Source organism: Leucoraja erinacea, chromosome 23 (assembly GCF_028641065.1).
Source record: "Leucoraja erinacea ecotype New England chromosome 23, Leri_hhj_1, whole genome shotgun sequence".
Taxonomy (NCBI): domain Eukaryota; kingdom Metazoa; phylum Chordata; class Chondrichthyes; order Rajiformes; family Rajidae; genus Leucoraja; species Leucoraja erinaceus.
This window is the reverse complement of record NC_073399.1, coordinates 13,243,823-13,269,144: the sequence shown is the minus strand read 5'-3', so window position 1 is coordinate 13,269,144 and position 25,322 is coordinate 13,243,823.

Below are 25,322 nucleotides of genomic sequence, written 5' to 3'. Positions count from 1 at the left end.
CTGACTGTTTCTGAAATGTTGGCATAGTCCCAGCCTCAACTACCTCCTCAGGCAGCTTGTTCCATACACTCACCACCCTTTGTGTGAAAAAGCTACCCATCAGATTCCTATTCAATCTTATTCCCTTCTTAAACCTACCTCTTGTCCTCGATTCACCTACTCTGGGTGAAAGTCTCCGTGCATCTACCCGATCTATTCCTCTCATGAATTTATACACCTCTAGAAGAACATCCCTCATCCATCCAAGGAATAGAGACCCAATCTACTCAACCTCTCCCTACAGCTCAGACCCTCTAGTCCTGGCAACATCGTTCTAGTCCTACCAACATCATTAATTCCTGGTTAATTTACTCCATTTATCTCTTTCAGCTGCTTACAGAGTTGCCGCTATAATCACACATAGTTCCTATTGATCCATGAAGTAACTGACAGCTAAAGATACACTGTCTTAAACTGACTTCAACCATATAGTCTTGATTCTGGCCATGTAAAGGCGTGTCCTGGAGAAGGGATTAATGAATAAGGTCTCTCAACGAACCACTTACTAAGTCACTTTAATAAGCAGAGACACTTAAATCTTTTAACACTTGTGTAAATCAATGCGATAAATATATTAATCAGAATTTTAATTTCTTTATCTTTTAATATTTAGTTTAGTTTAGTTTGGCTTAGAAACAGGCCCTTCAGCCCACCAAGCCCGCGCCGACCAGCGACCCCCGCACATTAACTCCATCCTGCTCACACTGAGGACAATTTACATTAATACCAAGCCAATTAACTGACAAACCTGTACGTCTTTGGAGTGTGGGAGGAAACCGAAGATCGTGGAGAAAACCCACGCAGCTCACTGGGACATACAAACCCCGTACAGACAAGCGCCCGTAGTCGGGATCGAACGCGGTCTCTGACGCTGAAACTCCCGCTACACCACTGTGCCGCCCATGTGCTGTGAAGTATTGATGCCTCAACAAGTTGGGTAATCAACTGCTCCTTATATCAAAAGTAATATGTTCACCAAAGTTATTCCAAAATGGAAATTAAAATTTGGTGCTTTCTATCTGTCCTTTTGAAATATGGTGTCATGATTATATGGGTGTCAGTGGTTATGGGGAGAAGGCAGGAGAATGGGGTTAAGATGGAAAGATAGATCAGTCATGATTGAATGGCGGAGTAGATTTGATGGGGCGAAAGGCCTAATTCTGCTCTATCACATACAAACACACTGTATGGACCTAGTTACACATAGGTTATGTACTTATGTGTTTCATAGAGCAACAAGCTTCAATAAATAATTGTCACAAATCTGTTTAGATATCAAGCACAGTGTCTATAAATTATGTAGCTTGAGGGATACTTAGAAAGCATCTGGAACAGGTCAATTTGCAGAGGTCAGCTTTTGTAAGGGGAATAATAACCTAGGAGATACCAATGATAAAGTAGTCCCATTAAACTCATGCATCTGTCATACTCACAGATACTGTTCCTGTCACTGGTGGTAATTAATATTTATCTCTGGAGTTCAATTTTATCGGTGCAGCGGTAGAGTTGCTGCCTTACAGCGCTCGCAGCGCCAGAGACCCGGTTCGATCCCGACTATGGGTGCTTGCCTGTGCGGAGTTTGTACCTTCTCCCCGTGACCTGCGTGGGTTTTTTCCGAGATCTCTGGTTTCCTCCCACACTCCAAAGACGTACAGGTTTGTAGGTTAATTGGCTTGGCATAAGTGCAAAGTGTTCCTAGCGTGTGTTGGATGGTGTTAATGAGCGGGGGTCGCCGGTCGGCGCGGACTCGGTGGACCGAAGGGCCTGTTTTCATGCTGTATCTGCTATCTAAACCAAGCTAAACTAAACTGCTTGTTCGGATCTTTGGCCATCAGTTTATGTACAGGGAAACCTTTGTTTTCGGAGCGCGGAGAGCAGCTGCAATGCGAATGAAGTTAAAAAATGGCAGATTTACGCCAAGAATGGGGGAGGTTGTGTGTGTGTGTGTGTGTGTGTTGAGTTCAAGTGTTATCAATGTGGTATTCATGTGTGTGCTTGAAGGGTCTGCTAATTCGCAAAGCTACTCCCCTATTGTGTGGGAGCTGGATGTTCCCAGCTTCCTGCTCAGCTGTATTTTTAAGTGTGTCGACTTGTAAAGAGCAACCACTGAACAATCTCCAAGTGATAAATTGCCGAGCTTTCTGCCGCAGGTTTTGCATTCCAATTTATCTTATTAGATGTGCACTCCGCAGAAAAATAATCCTTGCGACTGAAATTTTGCATAACTAGACAAGAGAGCAAACTTTGAATGCCACAAAATGTATTGTTAATGATGTATAATGTGATACTATATATGACATTACATGAGCAAAATTAGACCATTCGGCCCATCGAGTCCTCTCCGTCATTAGATCATGGGTGATATATTTTTGCCTCTCAACCCCATGCATAAGATCATAAGTTCATAAGAAGCAGAATATTGACATTTGAGTAATCGAGTATACACCACAACTCAAACACGGCTGATCTATCTCTCCCTCCTAACCCCATTCACTTGCCTTTTCCCCATTGCTGACCAATGATCAACCGCACACTAGTTTTAGTCCTACACACTGGGGACAATTTATAACATTTATAACACCCGGAGAAAATCCACGCGGTCACAGGGAGAACGTATTAACTCCATACAGACAGCACCCGTGGCCAGGATCAAACCGGGGTCTCTGGCTCTGTAAGGCAGCAACTCTACCGCTGTGCCACCTTGCTGCTCTATCTCTATGTGATTCCACTGGACTCGGGAAGCATATCTCACTTGCACTCACTGCTGAGTTCACACACTTAATTGATTCATATCTGGAGCCCAAGTGTCCTTACAAAAACATCCAGGACCAGTTCGGCAAGATCCTGCATTAAGGCAGGGCTTTTCCCAACACAATCCCGGTGTACGGGTGGCCCAGAGAAGACTCCGCCCACAACACTGCTGAGAAATCGTTTGAGCAACAGCAAAGCCATTCCCTTCCTAGCTCTGTCAAAGCTGTCAGGTTTTATGAATGCTAATATATGTCGCTGGCTTTCAGACTCGTTGAAAAACGACCACCAATCCAGTGTGTAAATATAGAAGCATAGAAAATAGAAAATAGGTGCACGAGTAGGCCATTCGGCCCTTCGAGCCAGCACCGCTATTCACTATGATCATGACTGATCATCAAAAATCAGTACCCCGTTCCTGCTTTCTCCCCATATACCTTGATTCCTTGTGTGAGAAAAACTGCAGATACTGGTTGAAATCGAAGGTAGACACAAAATGCTGGAGTAACTCGGCGGATCAGGCAGCATCTCTGGAGAGAAGGAATGGGCGATGTTTCGGGTAGAGACCCTTCTTCAGTCTGAAGAAACGTCAACCATTCCTTCTCTGCAGAGATGTTGCCTGACCCGCTGAGTTACTCCGGCACTTTGTGTCTATCTTCGGGATAAACCAGCATCTGCAGTTCCCATCTACCCATTTTGAGTGGATTCTTTACCAGGTGTAAACTAGCATGGTAGAATACATGGTGTTGGAGTACCTCAGCAGGACATGGACATGGACCAGCTTAGGAGGCAACGTTTCAGAGTTGGACCCATTAAAAATGGTAAAGAGGAAGCGGTATGAATCCCTAAAAAATACACCTAGATTTAGAAATACAGTCTCGGATCAACAGGACCTTCAGCCCAGCCGTCGGAGAGTCTGTGCTCCGTCCCTCCCCCACCCTAGTCATCGTATTGTCCTGCGCACTGCATCCTTCATTACACTGTCCTACATTGTGGGCTCCATTCCTTGATTTTTTTTTAGTTGCCGGGGATTCATTTGTGTCTTTGTATCACACTTACTCTCACCAAGCCAATTAACCTAAAACCAGAGGAAACTGAGCAACGGAGAAAACCATGACCTGCGTGGGCTTTTCCCTGGCTGCTGCGATTTCCACCCACATTCCAAAGAGGGAGGATGTACAAACTCTGTACAGACAGCACCTGTAGTCAGGATCGAACCCGGGTCTCTGTAAGTGCTGTATGGGCTGTACAGCAGCAACTCTACCGCCCCGACATCGTGCTGCTGCAGACTCACTGCTAACTCTAACTCTTAGCCCGAACTTATGTTGGGTCTGTTCCTGATCAAGGGGACTGCAACCCTTGATGCAACAATCAGTAGGCAGAGGGCACTAAATCTGGACACCTCAATGGTGACGGCAAGCTGAGTTCCTGCCTGTTGGTCTACAGCAGAGCCTGAGACATGATATCATTGTCAGCAAACACTGGTGGGCCGTGATAACGAGCCCACTTCAGACACAGCGAATTCGAACACAAATACACTTTATCACTTCAGTGGGGCCATAATAAGCTTTCCCCATCTGTAAGGCCAGAAGAAATAGTGTTTTATCTTTATCTTCAAGTAAACATGCCTGAAATGTTATAATACTTGATGGTAACATAATTCACATTAAAAGTCCGATAGACCGAAGCATTCTTTCTGTTTGTTTTTTTTTCTCTGAGGGTAAATTTCTTCTTGCCTATCTTAATATATACTGGGTCCAAGCAAGCTTAATGTTAGGGTAGTATATAGCTCTCCATGTTAAGAGGTCCAAGATCTATTAAAAATAAAACTGTGTTTGGTTAGTAGCCCCATACCTTCTGCAACCGACCCGAAAAGTTAATACTGCTTGAAAGTCTCATTTTTTTGTTGGTATTGCCTTACTGCAGTCCATAATGAGCGGATTTGATGTTAGAATCAATAAAATAACTAAGTCCTGTGTTAACGTTTGGAGAAAACCAGACTATGCTTTCTGTAGAAATGCAGAATTATCATTGAAAGGGTAAAGTTAAACAGTTAATTAATTTTCATTGCTTCTGTGCCATCTTTAGTTCAGTTTTGTTTAGAGATACAGCACGGATACAAGCCCTTTGGCCCACCAAGTCCACACCAACCAGTGATCCCCGCACACTAACACTATCCTACACACACAAGGGACAATTTACATTTATACCAAGCCAATTAACCTACAAATCTGTACGTCTTTGGAGTGTGGGAGGAAACCGAAGATCTGGGAGACAACCCACGTGGTCACGGGGAGAACGTACAAACTCCATACGCCCGTAGTCCGGATCAAACCCAGGTGCCTAGCGTTGTAAACACTGTAAGGCAGCAACTCTACTGCTGCGCCAACATGCCGCCTTTACAGTTAGACCCAGTTAACCCACTGAACCCAGGTTGGAACTGGTGGGGGGGGCAGAGAGTTTTAATCAGAAACAGAGACTGGAATAAAGAGTTTGGCGTTTCGAAAGGTCCGGTAAAAGTGGAGGGGCAAGAGTGAGGGAGGGAGGGGTCACCTGAAGAAAGTTGTGAAGAAAATGAAAAGCGACAGAGGAAATTAGCTTCAGGTTGGGCAAAGTGATATATTGGAAATAGGATAGAGTAGCAAGTTTATTATTTTCATATTATTATGTCAGGAAAAATAAACAAAATTAACGACAATAGTTCAACTTTCTGTGCAATAAACAGCAGCTACCCATTTGTGACAAGCCAGATTCAGCATAGTTTATGATCATATACACCAGGGTGCTATGAAATTCCTTCTTTACGTAAGGCTCACAGAGTAAACAGTGTTCATACGGTAATAATCAAAACAACAATATATATGATGAGTGAAAAGCAGCAGAATAGTGCAAGTTCGTAGTGCAATGTGAAATATTGCAGTCTTGAATGAATGAATGAATGTACTAATGTACAGTGAAATTCTTTGTTTTGCATCTAATACACAAGTATGTAAAGAGTATGTCTGCATTAAGGCAATGATTTGTAAATGTTACAATATTAATAAATTAGTAAGATTATTCAACAAGCGGAGGATAAATATATACCTGCCTTAATTCAACTGAAGAGCTGATAGTGTGGCACGGTGGTGCAGCAGTAAGATTGGTGTCATACAGCACCAGAGACCCGGGTTCGATCCCGACTACGGGAGCTGGTCTGTACAGAGTTTGTAAGTTCTCCCCGTGACCTGCGTGGGTTTTCTCCGGGATCTCTGGTTTCCTCCCACACTCAAAAGACAGAGTGGTTTGTTGGCTTGGTACAAATATAAATTGTCCCTAGTGTGTGCAGGGTAATGTTAACATGCTGATCGGCGCAGACTCGGTGGGCCGAAGGGCCTGTTTCCGCGCTGTAACTCTGAACTAAAAAAAGAATGTCACACACAATTATGTTAAACCTGGTTGCAATGGAGACTGCTGAACATTATTATTGGGTGCGAAAGAGAAACAGGATGAAAATGTCAAACAAAATAAACATGCAGATGAAGTTAAACTCAGAGCATCACATTTATACTGATCTTTATAAATGCCCAAAGACTGACTGTGAATACTTTTTTTAAAGTTACACATTTAATTTTGTTTGTTAACTGTCCCTTTTCCAGGCATTGTATAGGATATTACTTTGGTTCATTTAAAAGAGAAGGTTAAAAGGTTCCTCCCTTAACCTTATCAAGGAATTAAGGTTCGATCCACGGGTGCTGTCTGCACGGAGTTTGTACACGCAGGTATGTAGAGTAATTTTATTCGGTAAGTTGTAAACAAAAAATTGTCCTTAGCTGTCAGGATAGTGTAAGTTTACTGGTTGAACGCTGGTCGACGCGGACTTGGTGGGCTGAAGGACCTGTTTCCTTAAACAACTGCAGCTTATCCAAAATGCCGCTGCCAGAGTCTTGACCAACACCAAGAAAATGGACCACATTACACCTGTCCTTAAATCTTTGCACTGGCTCCCTGTGTGTAAGAGGATAGATTTTAAAATTCTGTTACTGACCTACAAGGCACTGAATGGTCTAGGTCCAAAATACATCTCTGACCTACTTGTTGTATATGAGGCGCCTAGACTCCTCAGGTCTTCAGGGACAGGTTTACTCTGTGTTCCCAGGGTCAGAACTAAAAAGGCTGAAGCAGCATTCGGTTTTTATGCTCCACACCTGTGAAACAAGCTCCCTGAACACCTGAGGTGTGCACAGACTGTAAGCGCATTTAAATCAGGCCTAAAAACACTGTTGTTTACTATAGCTTGTCCATAACCCGACATGCAGGTAATCTTAACCGTCTAATTTTAACCCTTTTATGTGCTTTTTAAAATCGTTTTATTGTTTCATTGACGTTGTTTTATTATTCATACATTTGTCGTATTGCTTATTTTGCAATTTTTAATTATTGACTATTTTATTTTTTCTTTCCTGTAAAGCACCTTGAATTGCTGTTTGCACGAATGGTGCTATACAAATAAACTTGCCTTGCCTTGCCTTGCCTTGCCTTGCTGTAGCTCTAAAGTAGACAATAGACAATAGACAATAGGTGCAGGAGTAGGCCATTTGGCCCTACGAGGCAGCACCGCTATTCACTGTGATCATGACTGATCACCCACATTCAGTACCCCGTTCTTGCCGTCTTACCATATTTCCTTATCTCCTATCTTTAAGAGCTCTATCTAACTCTCTCTAGAAAGCATCCAGAGAATTGGCCTCCACTGCCTTCTGAGGCAGAAAATTCCACACTCTCTGGGTGAAAATGTGTGTCCTCATCTCCGTTCTAAATGGCTTACCCCTTATTCTTAAACTGTGGCCCCTGGTTCTGGACTTCCCCAACATCGGGAACATGTTTCCTGCCTCTATGTTTCAATAAGATCCCCTCTCATGCTTCTAAATTCCTGAGTATACCAGCCCAGCCGCTCCATTCTATCAACATATGACAGTCCCGCCATCCCAGGAATTAACCTCGTGAACCTACGCTGCACTCCCTCAATAGCAAGAATGTCATTCCTCAAATTTGGAGACCAAAACTGCACACAATACTCCAGGTACGGTCTCACTAGGGCCCTGTACAATTGCAGAAGGACCTCTTTGCTCCTATGCTCAACTCCTCTTGTTATGAAGGTCAAAATGCCATTAGCTTTCTTCACTGCCTGCGGTACCTGCATGCTTGCTTTCAGTGAGTGATGAACAAGGACCCCCCCAGATCCCATTGTATTTCCCCTTTTCCCAACCTGACATTATTCAGATAATGGTACACAAAAAAGCAACCTGACATGATTCAGATAATAATCTGCCTTCCTATTTTTGACACCAAAGTGGATAACCTCACATTTATCCACATCATGTAGATAACCTCATATTTATCCCCATTTATCCACAGTCTAAAGTAAAATCTAGTCTTTGGGCTGACCAGTGCATGCACTGGCGAACAACATTATATCCCAACATGCCAAATGATGAACATTGAGTCTTACATACTAAAAATCTGTTTTAAAAAGTAGATATTTAATGAGAATAGCATGGAGCAATAAACATTCATATCCTCCTTCAGTGCAGTTGAAACAAAAATAGAAAAATGCTTTCAACCCAAGAGTTATTGTTCCCAGGGTAATGGCGAAGTATTGTAATAACGATTATAGCGAATAGATCTGGAGCTCAATAACTAGACAAACAAGATTAATCAGATAACGTGGAAAGGGAAATCTAGTCACATCGAGCTGGAAACATTTTACATGGTGATCCCACAAATTAGCAAAGGAACAGTTTTATTTTTCACCTTCAAAGCACTACGCAAGAATTACCTTTTTTTATTTGCCTTCACACATTCAGGTATGAAGTTATTAATTAAACAACTCCAGGGGAGTCCCTAAAACATGCTGAGCTTTTGAAGTTCTGTTCTAAACGCAAAAAGATAATTTATTAAGTTACACGCAGATGGGTTGAGATTGAATTAAAGTGCTCAGTGAAATTCTTTAACCCAATTCCCCAATATTGGCATTAAATGACATTGTACAAAGGAAATATTTCTCCGATATTTAGTATCAAATCAAGGATTATAGAATTAATTTGCCAACCTTTGACAAAATTGTAAATTAAAATCAACTCGTTAAATTAATCTCCATGGGAGATTATTTCCTTTTGATGCATCTTGCAGTAAATGTCAGGTGTGCTTTGACATATTCCATGTGTTTAAGTGAAATCACTTTCTGCACCATGCTGTTTTCTTCACTATCTTGACGAATTTCAGGCTCTGGTGAAAATGTAAGTGGCTCCAGTCTGGACTAGCTTTAATTTTCGATGGATGGTTAAGAAGTAAGATTTAGTGTTCAGCTCCATTGACACAAGCTGTGCTAGATCATTATCAATGCACGGCCTTCTTTCTCGATGTAGAAGGTGGCATGGTGGTGTGGCAGTAGAGTTACTACCTGGAGACCCAGGTTCGATCCTGACTACGGATGCTGTCTGTACGGAATTTGCACGTTCTCCCTGGTGACCTGCGTGGGTTTTCTCCGAGATCTTCGATTTCTTCCCACACTCCAAAGACATACAGGTTTGTAGTTTAATTGGCTTGATGTAAATGTAAAAAATTGTCCCTAGTAGGATAGTGTTAATGTGCGAGGATCGCTGGTCGGTGTGGACTCGGTAGGCCAAAGGACTCGTTTCCATGCTGTATCCTTAAAACTAAACTAAATTACGATAAACTCATCTAAAATATTAGCACTACAATTGGCAGCATAGTCTATGGTACTCAGCGCAAATCAATTTTATTAATAAATGTAAAATAGTGCAAACTATTATAGGTGTTCTGGCACCCTTGGTTCCAGAGCCTTGCTGGATTATCCATTTTGCCAGACCAACAGAGCTCAGGTGATCTTCTTCTTCTTGTGAATGAAACATAAATACACCAAAGGAATAGTTAGATCGCAAGTCGGGTGTTGAACAGCCAGGTTGTTGTCTCTGTTGGCATCGATGTCTGCCAGGCCCTGAGCTCCATTTGGTGGGTGGTAGAGCGGGCACTCAGAGATGACATGGTTGGCAGTCTGTTGTTCTGCTCTGGGCTGGGCTGTGGCGGAGCCCCCATCTCCACATGCTAATAATGCAATACACCTCCCACCCACTAATTTTACCCTTCCCGTTTCTCTAAAGCACTACGGACTACTAGAAACAAATTATGAATTAACAATTACCAAAGAAGTGAATAATTAACTTTTTCTCATGCACAGTAGAATCCCAAATCCCTATGTTGCACAGTACAAGTCCACCACCGATTGGCCGGCAACTGATGGTCTGGCACATCCTTTAATCCGGACAAAATTACGAGAACATTGCATGTGGCGCACGTTCTTTCTGGACTTGTTAATGCTTCATTCATGAGCCCTCCATTATTCTAACGGCATCTTCCAGGCATCTTTGCAAATGGGTAGGGAGGAACTGCAGATGCTGGTTTACACTGAAGACAGACACAAAAAGCTGGTGTAACTCAGCGGGTCAGGCAGTATCTCTGGAGAAAAGGAACAGGTGACGTTTCGGGTCACGATCCTTCTTCAGACAGAGTCTGGGGAGAGGGAAACCAGAGGCATAAAAATGTACAGCACAAATCAGGGCCGTCACCGATGGCCAAGGAGCCCACAATGGTCCATTGTTGTTTTAGTTTTATTTAGTTTAGAGATACAGCGTAGAAACAGGCCCTTCGGCCCACCGAGTCCACTCCGACCAGCAATCCCTGCACACTAACACTATCCTGCACACACTGGCGGCAATTTACAATTATCCCAAGCCAATTAACCTACAAACATGTACGTCTTTGGAGTGTGGGAGGAAACCGGAGCACCCGGAGAAAACCCACGCAGGTCATGGATAGAATGATGGCTGTGGAGGAGGTGATAACGAAGGGATGTGAACAATGAAACTAGCAAGCCAAGTCGGGTGGAGGAGGGATGGAGAAAGAGGGAATGCATTGTTGTGCTTCATTCGTGAACCATCGCAGTCATGGTGATGAGCAAACTCTCCCAGTGCGTCTAGTGGCTCGTTCCAGTATTTTCCCCAATTCCAGAGAAGGAATAGTGATATGATTCCAAAGCAGGATGATTGATGATTTAGTGGGGAAATCTGAGTCAGTGGCAATCCCTTATGCCTACAAACTATTAATAATAATAATAATAATAATAATAATAATAATAATAATAATAATAATAATAATAATATACTACTACTACATTTTATTTATATGGCGCCTTTTAGGACTCTCAAGGACACATTACAATTAAAACAAGCATGACATCTTACATTTAAACAAGCATGAAACAAACAACGTATACATCAACAATACACACTTTGGAGAGAGAGCAGCGGCAGCTAATCGCGTCAGAGTTCACTCTCACCTCCAGCAGCCAGCTATTGTCCTTAAGTGGTGATCCCTGATGCCTGACTCAAACTATTGTCCTTCAAAGATGGCTGGGTTTGCCGGTTTGTGAGGTGAGGTCAATGAATCGGTGACGTTTCGGGTCGAGAGAAGGGTATCAACCCGAAACGTCACCTATTTCTTCTCTCCAGAGACGCTGCCTGCCCCGTTGAGTTACTCCAGCTTTTTGTGCCTATCTTCGGTGTAAACCAAGTTCTGCAGTTCCTTCCTGCACATAAAGTCAATGAATGGTTAGTTTAGTTTAGAGATACAGCGCAGAAACTGGCCCTTCGGTAAGGACTGCAGAAATAAAATGTCTTCCCACGGCATTGGTGAGACCATATCTGAATATTGTATGCAATTTGGGACCACTTTTCTAAAGAGAGATGCGTTTGCTTGCTATAGAGGGGAGGGCAGCAAAGATTCACAAGACTGTTTCCTGGGATGGTGGGACTGAAATATGAGGAGACTGTGAGTAGTTTCCACCTCTATACAGGCCCACCACCGATTTTCCAGCAACTGGTTGGCCCTCTTTAAACCTGACAAAATTATGAAAGCGCTCAGTTGAGGAAAGGATGTTTGTGGAGGCAAGGTTGTGCATCATTTATGGAAATAAGTGCCAACTTTTGCCCACCTCAATCATTATTCAGTGCTTTTAATGAAAATACAGTACCTCACTGAATGTTAGATGACAGTGGTAACAAATGCATGTGTCTGTTTGTGTAGAATCAAATGGGAGTTGCAGATTAATTGCACATGTTGGAAAACTGACTTGCATTTCCATCATATTTTGTGGTAACAAACTTGGGATGAAGCCATTTAGGTTTCACAGCATCGTGGCTGGGTTGCCCCGTGCATTTTGCAGCTGTTAAAAGAGACTTTGGGTTATTTTCACTTAAATCACCAGTAATGAAGAAATGCAATCGCGCTGACTGCGAATGTGCCGGGCTAAATGGATGTCCTTTGGCATGGCGGTGACCTGCTTGACGTGGATGGTTCACAGGTTGATGTCCAGTGGCTCAAGGCTTTGTGGTACAGGCAGCACAAACACCAGGGTAGCAGTATGCTACAGTTAGGGTTGTCAACTGTCAGATTCAGATTCAGATTCAGATTCAATTTTAATTGTCATTGTCAGTGTACAGTACAGAGACAACGAAATGCATTTAGCATCTCCCTTGAAGAGCGACATAGCAAACGATTTGAATTAAAAAAAATAATAAGTGTCCGGGGGGGGGGGGAATGGTGATTGGCAGTCACCGAGGTACGTTGTTGAGTAGAGTGACAGCCGCCGGAAAGAAGCTGTTCCTCAACCTGCTGGTTCGGCAACGGAGAGACCTGTAGCGCCTCCCGGATGGTAGGAGGGTAAACAGTCCATGGTTGGGGTGAGAGCAGTCCTTGGCGATGCTGAGCGCCTTCCGCAGACAGCGCTTGCTTTGGACAGACTCAATGGAGGGGAGTGTGGAACCGGTGATGCGTTGGGCAATTTTCACCACCCTCTGCAATGCCTTCCGGTCGGAGACAGAGCAGTTGCCATACCGTACTGTGATGCAGTTGGTAAGGATGCTCTCGATGGTGCAGCGGTAGAAGTTCACCAGGATCTGAGGAGACAGATGGACCTTCTTCAGTCTCCTCAGGAAGAAGAGACGCTGATGAGCCTTCTTGATCAGAGTAGAGGTATTGTGGGTCCAAGAGAGGTCATCGGAGATGTTGACTCCCAGGAACCTGAAGCTAGAAACACGTTCCACCTCCGTCCCGTTAATGTGGATGGGGGTGTGCGTGCCGCCTCTGGACTTCCTGAAGTCTACAATGAGCTCCTTGGTCTTCTTGGAGTTAAGGGCCAGAGGAGTTAACTGTCCCGTATTAGCTGGGACATCCCGTATATTGGGCTAAATTGGATTGTCCCATTTGGGGCCGCCCTTGTCCCGTATTTGACTGCTACTACTCGGGTCGAGGGGACTGTCGGGTCAGAGCGCCGCATCCGGCCCCGCCTCACCCGTCCCGATGTAGTGCAGCCCATGGAGTGCAGCAGCAGCAGCGCCTCGCCCGTGGCCCCGTCGGTCGGCAGCCCGGCCAGCTGTCCGACCTTTGGACCTTCGCTTACCGCCAACACCACCACCCCTCCTTCTCATGGCCGATCATCGGGTGCTGGACTTTGCGCATGACATCACCTGGGCCAAAACTCTCAACTGGTCGGCCAGCAGGGCTTTGTGTGTAGTCCAGTACCCGGGCCAACTCATCAATCACCCAGCCACGGCCGAATCGGTCAACAAATTACCTTTGGGAATTTGTCCCTTATTTTGACCCTTTGCCCCTTATTTGGGAGTGAGAAAGTTGGCAACCCTACCTGCAGTACATGCAGCAAATCATCTACTTGCCAATTATACTTCAAAACTTCTCTCCATTCCAATGACTTAGCCAGACTTTGACCATAGTTATTCATTAACACTCACTTACGATATTACATGTTCTTGCTTTTACTTTTTCACGTGTAATGTAAGTATGATTTATGTTGGCGTGCGTTTATCTGGGTCTAACTGCCTATGATCCTGCTGCAAACAAGATTTTATTTGCACCTGTACCTTGGCAATAAACTTGATTTAACAAATTAAACAACAATTATCATCACTTGGTCTTCCAATGTTCACAGAGAGGGTTTTACATTGTTTGTGAATTTATTGGCTGGACACAGATGAAGAGAAGAAGGTGATTGCAAATAAATAATTTGCGGTAATAAATAATTTTCAGCTAAGCCATACGTTTGTATTGAATGAAAATATTTAAATAAGAAATAACGAAACAATTGAAAGGTGATGTTACACTTCAAGATTTTGTGACAGAAAGAAATGTCGAAATGAATTAAGAACTTTCTAGAGTGTGCAATGTATTCAGAAATGTGCAATGCAATGCTAATTTTAGTTAATTTAGCGACACTAATAAACTAGTTGGCGTAACTACAAAGCATGACTCATAACATGAGCCTCTAATCTACACGGTATAGCAGATGAAAATTCAGAAAGTCAATCAAATATTCAGATGGTCCTGATAAATGGTCTTTTAATTATTTTAGTATTTTTGCGCTATTTAATGTCATTCACATTTCTGCATTTGACAGTTTCATTTGAAGGATTAAAACTTCAACTCTGCCAATGGCCAAGAGTGAACCGTTTGTAGAATGACCGGACATCACATATACATGGACGGATCGAAGTATACCTGTAAACTGCAGAGTAGCAGCCAATTTAGAAAGCTGTATCATTGCCACATTTCAACCGATGAGATTAAAAGATGCCGATGACTAATTGTTTCATGATCATAATCATCATAATCATATTTTATTAGCCAAGTATGTTTTGCGACATACGAGGAATTTGATTTTCCATACAGTCATACCAATAAAAAGCAACAGAACACACAAAATCCATTTTAACATGAGCATCCACCACAGTGACTCCTCCGCATTCCACACTGTGATGTAAGGCAAAAATTAAATGTTCAATCTCTTCCCTTCTTTGTCCTCCAGCAGTCGGGGGCCTCTAACCTTCCGTTGACGGGACGATCTTGCTCCCGTAGCCTGCGGCGGGGGCCTTCCTTGTCGGGGTGATCAAGCTCCTGCATCGGTGGGGTGTGGGGGGCGGGAGAATTTCAGCTCCCCCACGTGGGGCGATGCTCCAATAACACAGTGTCCCACAGGTGGTCAGAGAGGCACGTGGACTGTGCGTGGTAAGACATCATGGAACGATGTCCTGTGTTTGAAACAACTCAGAAATAACCGAACCGACCATTAAATCTCAGTGTCATATTTAGGTTTTTAACGGGATTTTGACATTTGTGCCTTTAACATTTAATTTTGATTAAGTTACGGCGTAATGACTAAATCATTGCCAAGGCTTTATTCCACTTTTCGGATACTAACCCTGGGTTAGGTTTATTTTAATAGAGAGGCAAACAGTGACACAATTCCAGTCCTATTGAGTTTGAATAGCTCCACCGCCCCTGTCAGCATGTTTCAGGCACTCACCACTGTGTAAAAACATTGTCCTCACACACCTCCATTTGACTTTCCCTCTCTCACCTTAAAGTCACAGTGGAACTTTCCATCCTGGAAAAATGGTTCCCACTGTCTATCTTAACTACCCCTCGTTATTCTATTTACTACGATGAGGTCTCCCTTCAGCCTCCGACGTTCCAGATCAGCCATGATCATATTGAATGGTGGTGCTGGCTCCTGAACCTATTTTCTATTTTTCTATGACCACAGATCCCCCGCGCACTAATGCTATCCTACACGCACTGGGGACAATTTACCTTTATACCAAGCCAATTAGCCTGGAAACCTGGACGCCGTTGGAGTGTGGGAGGACACCGAAGATCTCGGAGAAAACTCGGGAGAACGTACAACCTCCGTACAGACAAGAGCACCCGTAGTCAGGATCGAACCCGAGTCCCTGGTGCTGTAGGGCAGCAACTCTACCGTTGCGCCACCGTGCCACAGTATAAAATGCATAAAGTTAAACTGAGTTTCATTGACTACAATCATGTAGGAAAGCATGAATATTTTACATAGCTGCGTTTTGTTCCTTTGTTTTATTTAACAGCTCGATTAAGTTATTTTAAAACCTGATATCCTCTCCTCGACCGTTCTATATTTGGTGATCTGCTTGCAGTAACATTCCAGCCCTCTATTGTGTTCGCACTTATTCATTTCCAGTGGGCAGTTACAAGCAAAAACAAATTAGCCAGATGATTAATGGATAACTGAAACAGCTCATGGATTGTCCTAAGGATGTCTTTCACAGTGTGCAATATGGTGCCTTTAGAATTGAATAACTATTTTATGTCAACATTCCAATCCCAAGGCCCACATTATTCAATGTTTACTATTCCAACCCGTTCTCGCTTGAATTAAATAACTTTTTAAAGAATTAATTCAAAACTCATAGGATAATGTTGGAAGGAATTTCTAATTGTGGTGTTGAAAGCTTGTTTTATTTTGCGCTGTTATAGGGTAGAATAACACACAAAGGCAGCTTTTTATTATGTTTGCATTGTGCGCGTTGCGAGACAGCGTGTACAACGTGGAAAATCCATCGTCCAATAACAACAACTTGCATTTACGCCTTACCCTGGGCATATAGAAAATTCTTCCAAAGGTTTAAAACAGAAACAAAAAAGGAAATGAAAATATTTAGACGCCGAGCCAAGGATGAATGACGGGAAGTTTGTTCGTAATGGAAGAGTTTTTCAGGAGGGTGTCAATAGACAATAGACAATAGACAAAAGGTGCAGGATTAGGCCATTTGGCCCTTTGAGCCAGCACCACCATTCAATATGATCATGGCTGATCATCCACAATTAGTAACGTGATCCTGCCTTTTTCTCTTGAATCCGTTAGCCCTGAGAGCTTTCACTTTGTGTGAAGGTCTGTAAACGTTGTGGCATTAGGTGCAGCTGCACAAACGCGGCGGGGATGCTCCAATAACAACCCCGTTAAACTCGAGAGCAGGAACAATGTTCTTGGAGAGAGTTGGTGACGGGGCACATCGGTAGCAACGCTCTGACGTTGTTGCTCTCTGACTCCAGAGAAGGCTGGTGGAAATGCAACAGATGAGATGGACAAGGAACTGGCTGATGGGATCAACAATGGCTCACTCAGCTGGTAGAGCTGACAGCACCTCATATTCCGCTTGGGCAGCTTACAACGGTGGCGTAACGGTTGACTTGCTGCCTTACAACAAATGCAGCGCCGGAGATCCTGACTACGGGTGCTTGTCTGTACGGAGTTTGTACGTTCTTCCCGTGACCAGCATGGGTTTTCTCCGAGATCTTCACTTTCCTCCCACTCTCCAAAGACGTACAGATTTGTTGGTTAAATGGCTTGGTTATAAATCTAAAATATGTGTAGGGTAGTGTTAAATGTGCGAGGATCGTTGGTCGGTGTTCATTGTCGATTCATTGTCCATCTTCAATAGTCGCTGAACGGAATGGCCCGAGAGCAGAAGGGTCCACGTCGCGGGGCTGGAAACTGGAAGTATCCTGAGCTAATTCCGCCACCACCATCACCTATTGCGACGCGTGATTGTCGCTGGAAGCTTGCGTCCTTTTCAGGACGGATGATGACAGCGATGTCAATATTTGAAACATGGAAGATCGACACGAAAGACGAAGGGGCTGAACTGATAGTTCACTCGACCGTTTCAGAAAACAATGAAGAATCAAGGTGAATGCTGTAGACAGGTCAGGTTCGATGGCAACATTCTTCCCTGAAGGACTTACTGCAACTGAATCAAATGTGTTTTTGGAGCATTCCAATAGTTTAATAATCATTAGTATCTTACCAGTTCTTTTAGTTTCAGGTTATGTAATTAACTACATTTAAATTCCCAGGAGGATTGGCAGAATTTGAACTCGTATCCAACATGCATCGCTGGGGGCTGCGTCCATCAGCAGCCTGCGTGCGTGGAGCAGACCAGCAAACAGCGCAGCAGCACGTCATTTTCCACTGCGCTGTCCTCCTGGTGGAGGACTAGACCTCACGGCCCTCGATAAAAAGCTGCCTTTGTGTGTTATTCTACCCTATAACAGCGCAAAACAGCACATTGAACTGGCTACAGTGCCTGGAGGCCGTTACATAACCTCAGCTGCTTCAAACGCAAGAAGGAGAAGAAGAAGAAGAACTCGTGTCAGTGGAGCTTTAGTCTGTACTCAGAACTATAAGTATGAAGAAGGGTCCCGAACCAAAATATTTGCTCTCCGGAGATGATGTCTGACCGGCTGAGTTACTCCAACATTTGGTGTCCATCTGTAGTTCAGTCACCACTGGATATGTTTCCCATTTTCGCATGGCTGGTAGGCTGGAGCTACCAAAACACAAATAAGGTTTTGTAGAAGTTGTCACCTTCTGCTCTGTGGGTGAATCTTTTTGCCAGCCAACATCAGCATCTCTAGACTTTAGACACTAGAGATACAGCAGACAAACAAGCCCTGTAGCCCATTGAGTCTGCTCCGACCAGTGATCACCCTGTACACTAACGCTATCCAACACACTAAGGACAATTTCCAATATTACTGAGGACAATTAACCTTTAAACCTGTCGTCTTTGGAGTGCGGCAGGAAACCGGAGCACCCGGTGAAAACCCACGCGGTCACGAGGAGAATGTGCAAACTCTGTGCAGACAGCACCCACAGTCAGGAAAGAACCCGGGTCCTGGCATTGTAAGGCAGTAACTCTACAGCTGCCCCACCGTGCTGCCCTGATGATTTAATTCTTCTGACTTTTGTCTGTAAATGTCTGACATTATGAGAGGAATAGTTTAGTTTAGTTTAGTTTAGTTTAGTTTAATTTAGTTTAGTTTAGTTTAGTTTAGTTTAGAGATACAGCGTAGAAGCAGGCCCTTCGGCCCATCGAGTCCGTACCGACCAGCGATTCCCGCACATTAACACTGCCCTACACACTAGGGACGATTTTACATTTGTACCAAGCTAATTAACCTACGAACCTGTACGTTTATGGATTGCGGGAGGAAACCGGAGCACCTGGAGAAAACCCATGCGGCTACGGGGAGAACGTACAGAATCAGTAGTAGACAGCAGCTAAAGTCAGGATGGAACCCTGGTCTCTGGCACTGTAAGGCAGTAGGTCTACCTCTGCGGCACTGTGCCGCCTAAAGTGTCTCTCACTGCAAGCTATGCTGATTCCCACACTGCTGGGTGGAGTGACAGCATTGCGGGGGTCAAGGATGTCCCTTGAGCGTTGGTACTGCCTCCTATCAGCTGACTGACTATTGGACAACACTGCCAGATGATGCTGAAGATGCTTGTGGTCCAGACCATGCCATCATCCCGGCCGCAGAGACATATGAGCACAAGGGGGGCTTTATTAGAGCGAAAACCATGAAGGGCGGATAACCCACACAAGTTTCTCCAAGCTTTATTTTACTTGGTCCAAGCTGCCTACTTCTCCATGGCAACTCCCACGACTGCCAGGGGATCATCCGTCTCGAAAGGTGCTGGTAACATGCCTGTGTGCGGTTCATTGACAAGAGGAATGCCTCGACTTGAGAAGGTAGGCATGCCTGGCAAGAAATTTGACTGCACTGTAAACTGGACCGGGAAGCTGTGCCTGATAAACCCTTAGCTACTGACTCCTGTGGACGTACAGTGTAATATCAATGAACAGCGAGCTGCAAACAGAAAACCTTTTTTTTCGGATTCCCAACCAACTTGCAGGATTGAAGCCAAACCTGTACGTAAAGCAAGTGAAAGCCTGGTCCTGCATAGAATGCAGTAGATTCCGTTAGCTTGCACGGTGGCGCAGCAGTAGAGTTGCTGCCCTACAGCGCCAGAGACCCGGGTTCAATCCTGGCGACGGGTGCTGTCTGTACGGAGTTTGTACGTTCTCCCCGTGAATTTTTCACGGGATTGCTCCAGTTTCCTCCCACACTCCCAAGACGTACAGGTTTGTCGGATTAATTGGTTTCGGTAAAGGTTTGTAAATTGTCCCTAGTGTGTGTCGTATAATGCTAGCGCACAGGGATCGCTGCTCGGCACGGACTCGATGGGCCGAAGGGCCTGATTCCATTCTGTATCAATCAAGCCGAAAATATCACAGTTGTCCCCCTGTGATAAGTTGTTAAGAAAGTACTGCAGATGCTGGAAAAATCGAAGGTAGACAAAAATGCTGTAGAAACTATGGAGCGAAGGAATGGGCGACGTTTCTTGGGTCTCGACCCGAAACGTCGCCTATTCCTTCGCTCCATAGATGCTGCCTCACCCGCTAAGTTTCTCCAGCATTTGTGTCCTCTGTAATAAGATGGCAGAAGAAACACATGAAGCAATATTGAGGTGTTGACCATTCACTTGCTGGATCACTTAAGAGGATGCAGTTAAACTAGAATGGAATTCATACAGTGCTGGATAAACACATTACCGAAAATCTCCTGATGCTTGAAAGTTAACGTCGAGACACAAATTAATTGTTTAATACTGTTTTTTTTATTTTTTTTACTTAATAGCCAATTAGGTTTGTAGGGAAACCACTAACAAACCATGTTGCCAAACCAGCACATCACATCTAACAAAGTTCACAGGAACGCAGGAACAATGTTCCGTTGTATTTGCATTTCGATCCCTAAGCCCCAGATAAAAATCTAAACCCAATGGCTGAATTCCCGTAATAAGGAGTCCCCTTGAAATCCTTTCTGAATTCCATTTGCAATTTTTTTTTTTCCCCCGAAACTTCAAAGATGAAGAAGAGGTATTCGACAGCCCAGGGAAAGGTGACATTTGACCTCATTGAATGAAGAAAGGGGTTGCCGTGGCAACATTGTTCTCTTGTCATCAAGGAACAAAGACAAGAGACTGGCATTGAAAGGCATTATTAGGGATCAACAGCTAGACTTTAGATTGGATTTCAAGGTTGTGCTTGAAATGTCAGGGTTTATGTTTTACAGATTGAGAGCTAATTATCTTTTTTTTTTTAATCAAAATGACTTTTTTTTTCCCCCCAAAGGCAGACTGTAAATCTGTTTGTTTTTAAATATCTCCAATGTACAAACACTGCTGCAGAGGACATTCAGCACCAGAGTTTTAAGGACCTGGGAAGAAATAAGCTTGAAGTTTTATTGAGACTTTTACTTTTGAAGAAATCTCAACTGACAAGAATCTATCAAACTCCGCCTTAAAAATATCCATAGACTTGTCCTCCACAGCCATGTGTAGCAATGAATTCCACAGATTCACCACCCTCTGAACAAATAAATTCCTCCTCATCCCCCTTCTAAAGGTACGTCCTTTTATTCTAAGGCTATGACCTCTGGTTCTGGAATGTACCACGTAGAGACATCCTCCCCACATCCGCTCTATCCAGGTCTTTCATTATTCGGTAAGTTTCAATGAGTTCAGTTCAGTTTAGTTTAGTTTATTGTCACATGTACCGAGGTTCAGTGAAAAGCTTTTTGTTGCATGCTATCTAGTCAGCAGAAAGACAATACACGATTACAATTGAGCCATTCAGGTTTACATATATATATGATAAGAGACGATAGTGCGACCAAAGATAGTCCGAGGGTCACAAATGAGGTAGATAGTAGTTCAGCACTGCTCTCCAGTTTGGTGGGATGATTCAGTTGCCTGATAACAGCTGGGAAGAAACAGAATCTGGAGGTGTGTGCGTTTTCTCACTTCTATAGCTTTTGCCCGATGGGAGGGGGGGGGGTGGGGGGGAGAAGAGAGAGTGGGCTGGGTGCGACTCGTCACTTGATTATGCTGCTGGCCTTGCCGAGGCAGCGTGAGGTGGAAATGGTGTCGATGGAAGGGAGGTCGGTTTGCGTCCACAATTCGCCGCAATTTCTTGCGGTCTTGGACGGAGCCGTCCACAAACCATGCTGTGATGCACCCTAGTGAAATGCTTCGGGCAGCGCATCTGTAGAAGTTGGCGAGAGTATGTTGGGGACATGCCAAACGTCCTAAACCTTCTTAGGAAGTAGAGGTGTCATGCCCTGCCCACATTGTGCTCTACTGGACTGGGAAAGAGGTTGTTCCTGTTCCAGTTCCAATACGACTGGAGCAAGCCCAGAAAAATTGTCCAAAGCGCAATTCAGGTTGAATGAGGCCATTCAAGGATTAAGAATATAAGACGTCAATGCAAAATACCACAGGGAAATCCCGAGATAGCATTCTGGCATCGTCCCAGCATGAAATCAAGTGTAAAAAAAAAAAAATCTGTGCTGCCAACATCTTAGGGGCATGCTGTTATCTGCCCACACCCACACCTACACCAAGTTGGAGATCATAGCCGACATGAAATATAGCCTTCAGCAACTGAGTCCGGACAAAACTGCACTGCTTTCAGCTCCACGAGTCTCAAAGGAGATGGTGTATTCCGCTTGAGTTGGCATACCGGGCACATTCTCGGTCCAAAGGAACAGACGGTGCTGTTCTTTGATTTTATACAGCGATACGGGGTGTAACATACTGTACTGAACAGAGAGAGAGAGAGAGAAAAAAAAGTGGTCTCTCTGTGCTCTACCTCTGTTTGCACAACTCTTGGAAAAAAAAGCGGTTCTGTGCTTTCCGACAATCCCGGGAACTCAGTCTCCATCTTGCGTAAGGCCAGAGTGGGAATGCCAGGCCTTTGCACCCAGTTTAATTCACAAGAGATTCAGCAGGCCGGGACTCTATTCCTTGGAGAGCAGGTGGATGAGGGGGTGATCTTATGGGGGAGTACAAAAACATGAGAGGAATAGATCGGGTAATTGCACGGGGTCTCTTGCCCAGTGTAGGTGAATCGAGGACCAGGGGACATAGGTTTAAGTTGAAGGGGGAAAGATTTAAAAAGGAATCTGAGCGGCAACTTTTTCACACAAAGGGTGGTGGGTGTATGGAACGAGCTGCAGTGGAGGTAGTTGATGCTGGGACTATCCCAACGTTTAAGAAACAGTTAGACAGGTGGATGGATAGGGCAGGTATGGAGGGATATGGGCCAAGCGCAGGCAGGTGGGACTAGTTGGCCGGTGTGAGCACATTGGGCCGAAGGGCCTGTTTCCACACTGTATCACTCAATGACTCTAGGAGGTAAAGAACACTGACCTATTGCAGTAACTTTTCATGGACTTGGCACTATCACCACTTTCAGCTGGGGGAAAGCAATCGCAAGTTTTCTGGTAAATAACTGCATAAACGATGCGAAGAAGTGGAAAACAGGAAAAGGTGGTGGGAATACGAAAAGTCAGCAGGAAATGCTTGTCGTTTGACTCACTCTTGAAAGAGGGGCTACGCTTCAAAGTGAGAGCCAAATAGTTGGTGAAGCAACATTGCGATCAAAATAACATCTATCTAACTTCCAATTCACTTCTGCTGTAGATGCCAACCAAGCCTCATTTTCTTCCAAGGACCAGTCTCCAACCTAGAAGCTGAAGTCCACGTGGCAGACTCTGTAATTTCCAACATGCTGCTAGATACATTTGGCATGATAGACGTGGTACAGAGACTTGTTCTGTCTCATAGGTCCCTAATGAAATTACCTACTGCCATCAGTTGATGCAAACAAGTTTTTCAGACCTCAGCTGATTTTATCTTGACATTAAATCGCACAAACAAGACCTTACAGTTTAGTTTAGTTTAGTTTTGAGATGCGGCATGTAAATAGGCCCCTCAGCACACCGAGACCATGCCGACCAGCAATCTCCGCACACTAACTCTGTCCTAAACGTACTAGGGACAATTTACAATTATACCAAAGCCGATTAAGCTACAAACCTGTACGTCTTTGGAGTGTGAGAGCAAACTGGAGATTCCGGAGAAAACCTACGCAGGTCATGGGTTAGAACATACAAACTCCGTACAGCCAACACCCACAGTCAGGATCGAACCTGGGTCTCTGGCGCTGTATGGCAGCAACACTACCGCTGTGCCACCGTGCCACCCACAAAATGGATGGACATAAAACGCTGGAATAACTTAGTAGGGCACCAAGGTGGCGCAGCAGTAGAGTTGCTGCCTTACAGCGCCAGAAACCCTGGCTCAATCCTGACTACGGGGTGCTGTCTGTACGGAGTTTGTACGTTCTCCCCGCGACCTGTGTTGGTTTTCTCCAGATGCTCCGGTTTCCTCCCTCACTCCAAACACTTACAAGTATGTAAGTTAACTCCCTTTGGTAAGAATTGCAAATTCATAAGATCATCAGATCATAAGTGACAGGAGTAGAATTAGGCCATTCGGCCCATCAAGTCTCCACCATTCAATCATGGTTGATGTATCTCTCCCTCCCAATCCCATTCTCCTGTCTTCCCCCCATAACCTCTTGACACTCGTAGTAATCAAGAATCTAGCTATTTCTGCCTTAAATATACCCACTAGCCTCCACAGCCTTCTGTGGCAAAGAATTCTACAGATTCACCACCCTCATCCTCCTCATCGCTTTCCGAAAAAAATGTCCCTTAATAATGAAATTGGCCTGGTGTAGGATGGTGCTAGTGCACGGGGTGATCGATGGTCGGCGTGGACTCAGTTGGCCGAAGGGATTGTTTCCGCGTTGTATCTCTAAACCAAACTAAACTAAAGTGCACATTTCAGTTAGTTAATGTGAAGGCATAACTGTGGGTGTGATTCTGGATCTATTTATGTGCACGGACATGCGGCCAGGAGCGGTGTTGTTTGTGGCTCTGTGTTTATGTTGTGGATCTTTGCAGGAATGAGGTCAATAATAACGCACCTCTTCAATAAATAAATGACTCTATCCAGAAGTCAGTAAATCAACAAATAAGTAAATGGCAATGATTAAAAATTAAGTGAACAAGAAAGTGGGAGGGGGGGGGGGGGGGGGCTTGAGTGAAGCAAAAATGTCAGCATGAACTGGTTGGGCCGAATGGCCTTACATCCGATTTAGTATCACTACAGTCCATGAATCATGGTCTGTATAGCTCCATCCTGGATCTCTACACTGCTAACGGCTTGATTGTAATCATGTATTATCTTTTTGCTGACTCGACAGAAAAACATTTCACTGTACCTCAGTACACATGACAATCATAAACTAAACTAAACAAAAATAAACTAATCACTCTAGGAACTGCTTCTATCAGGACTAAATTTACTCTTCAGTTTAGTTTAGAGATAGAGTGCGTAAACAGGCCCTTCGGTCCACCGAGTCTGTGCCGACCAACCAGCACTATCGTACACACACAAGGACACATTTACATGTATACCAAGCCAATTACCTCACAAACCCGTACGTGTTTGCAGTGTGGGGGGCAACCTGAGAAAACCCACGCCGGTCACGGGGAGAACGTACAAACTGCGTACAGACAGCTCCCATAGTCAGGATCGAACCCGGACCTCTTGCGCTGTAAGGCAGCAACTCTACCGCTGCGCCACCTTACCGTCAGTTACCTCAGAACTCATAGGACTGCAGTCATCTTCAACCCGACCACCAGAGAGGCAGCCTTAGAAGAAGAAGAAGCTGCCATGTTTTATTTGCGATTTGTCAACATGCGTTTGTGGAATGCAATGAGCCCTAATTAAAGGTGCAAAAAAAGCTCTGAGCGTGCCTGGCAGAAATCTGCTGTCAAAAAATAATATTATTCTGCACTTCTTTTAAAAATTCCTGCCGTCCAATCCATTC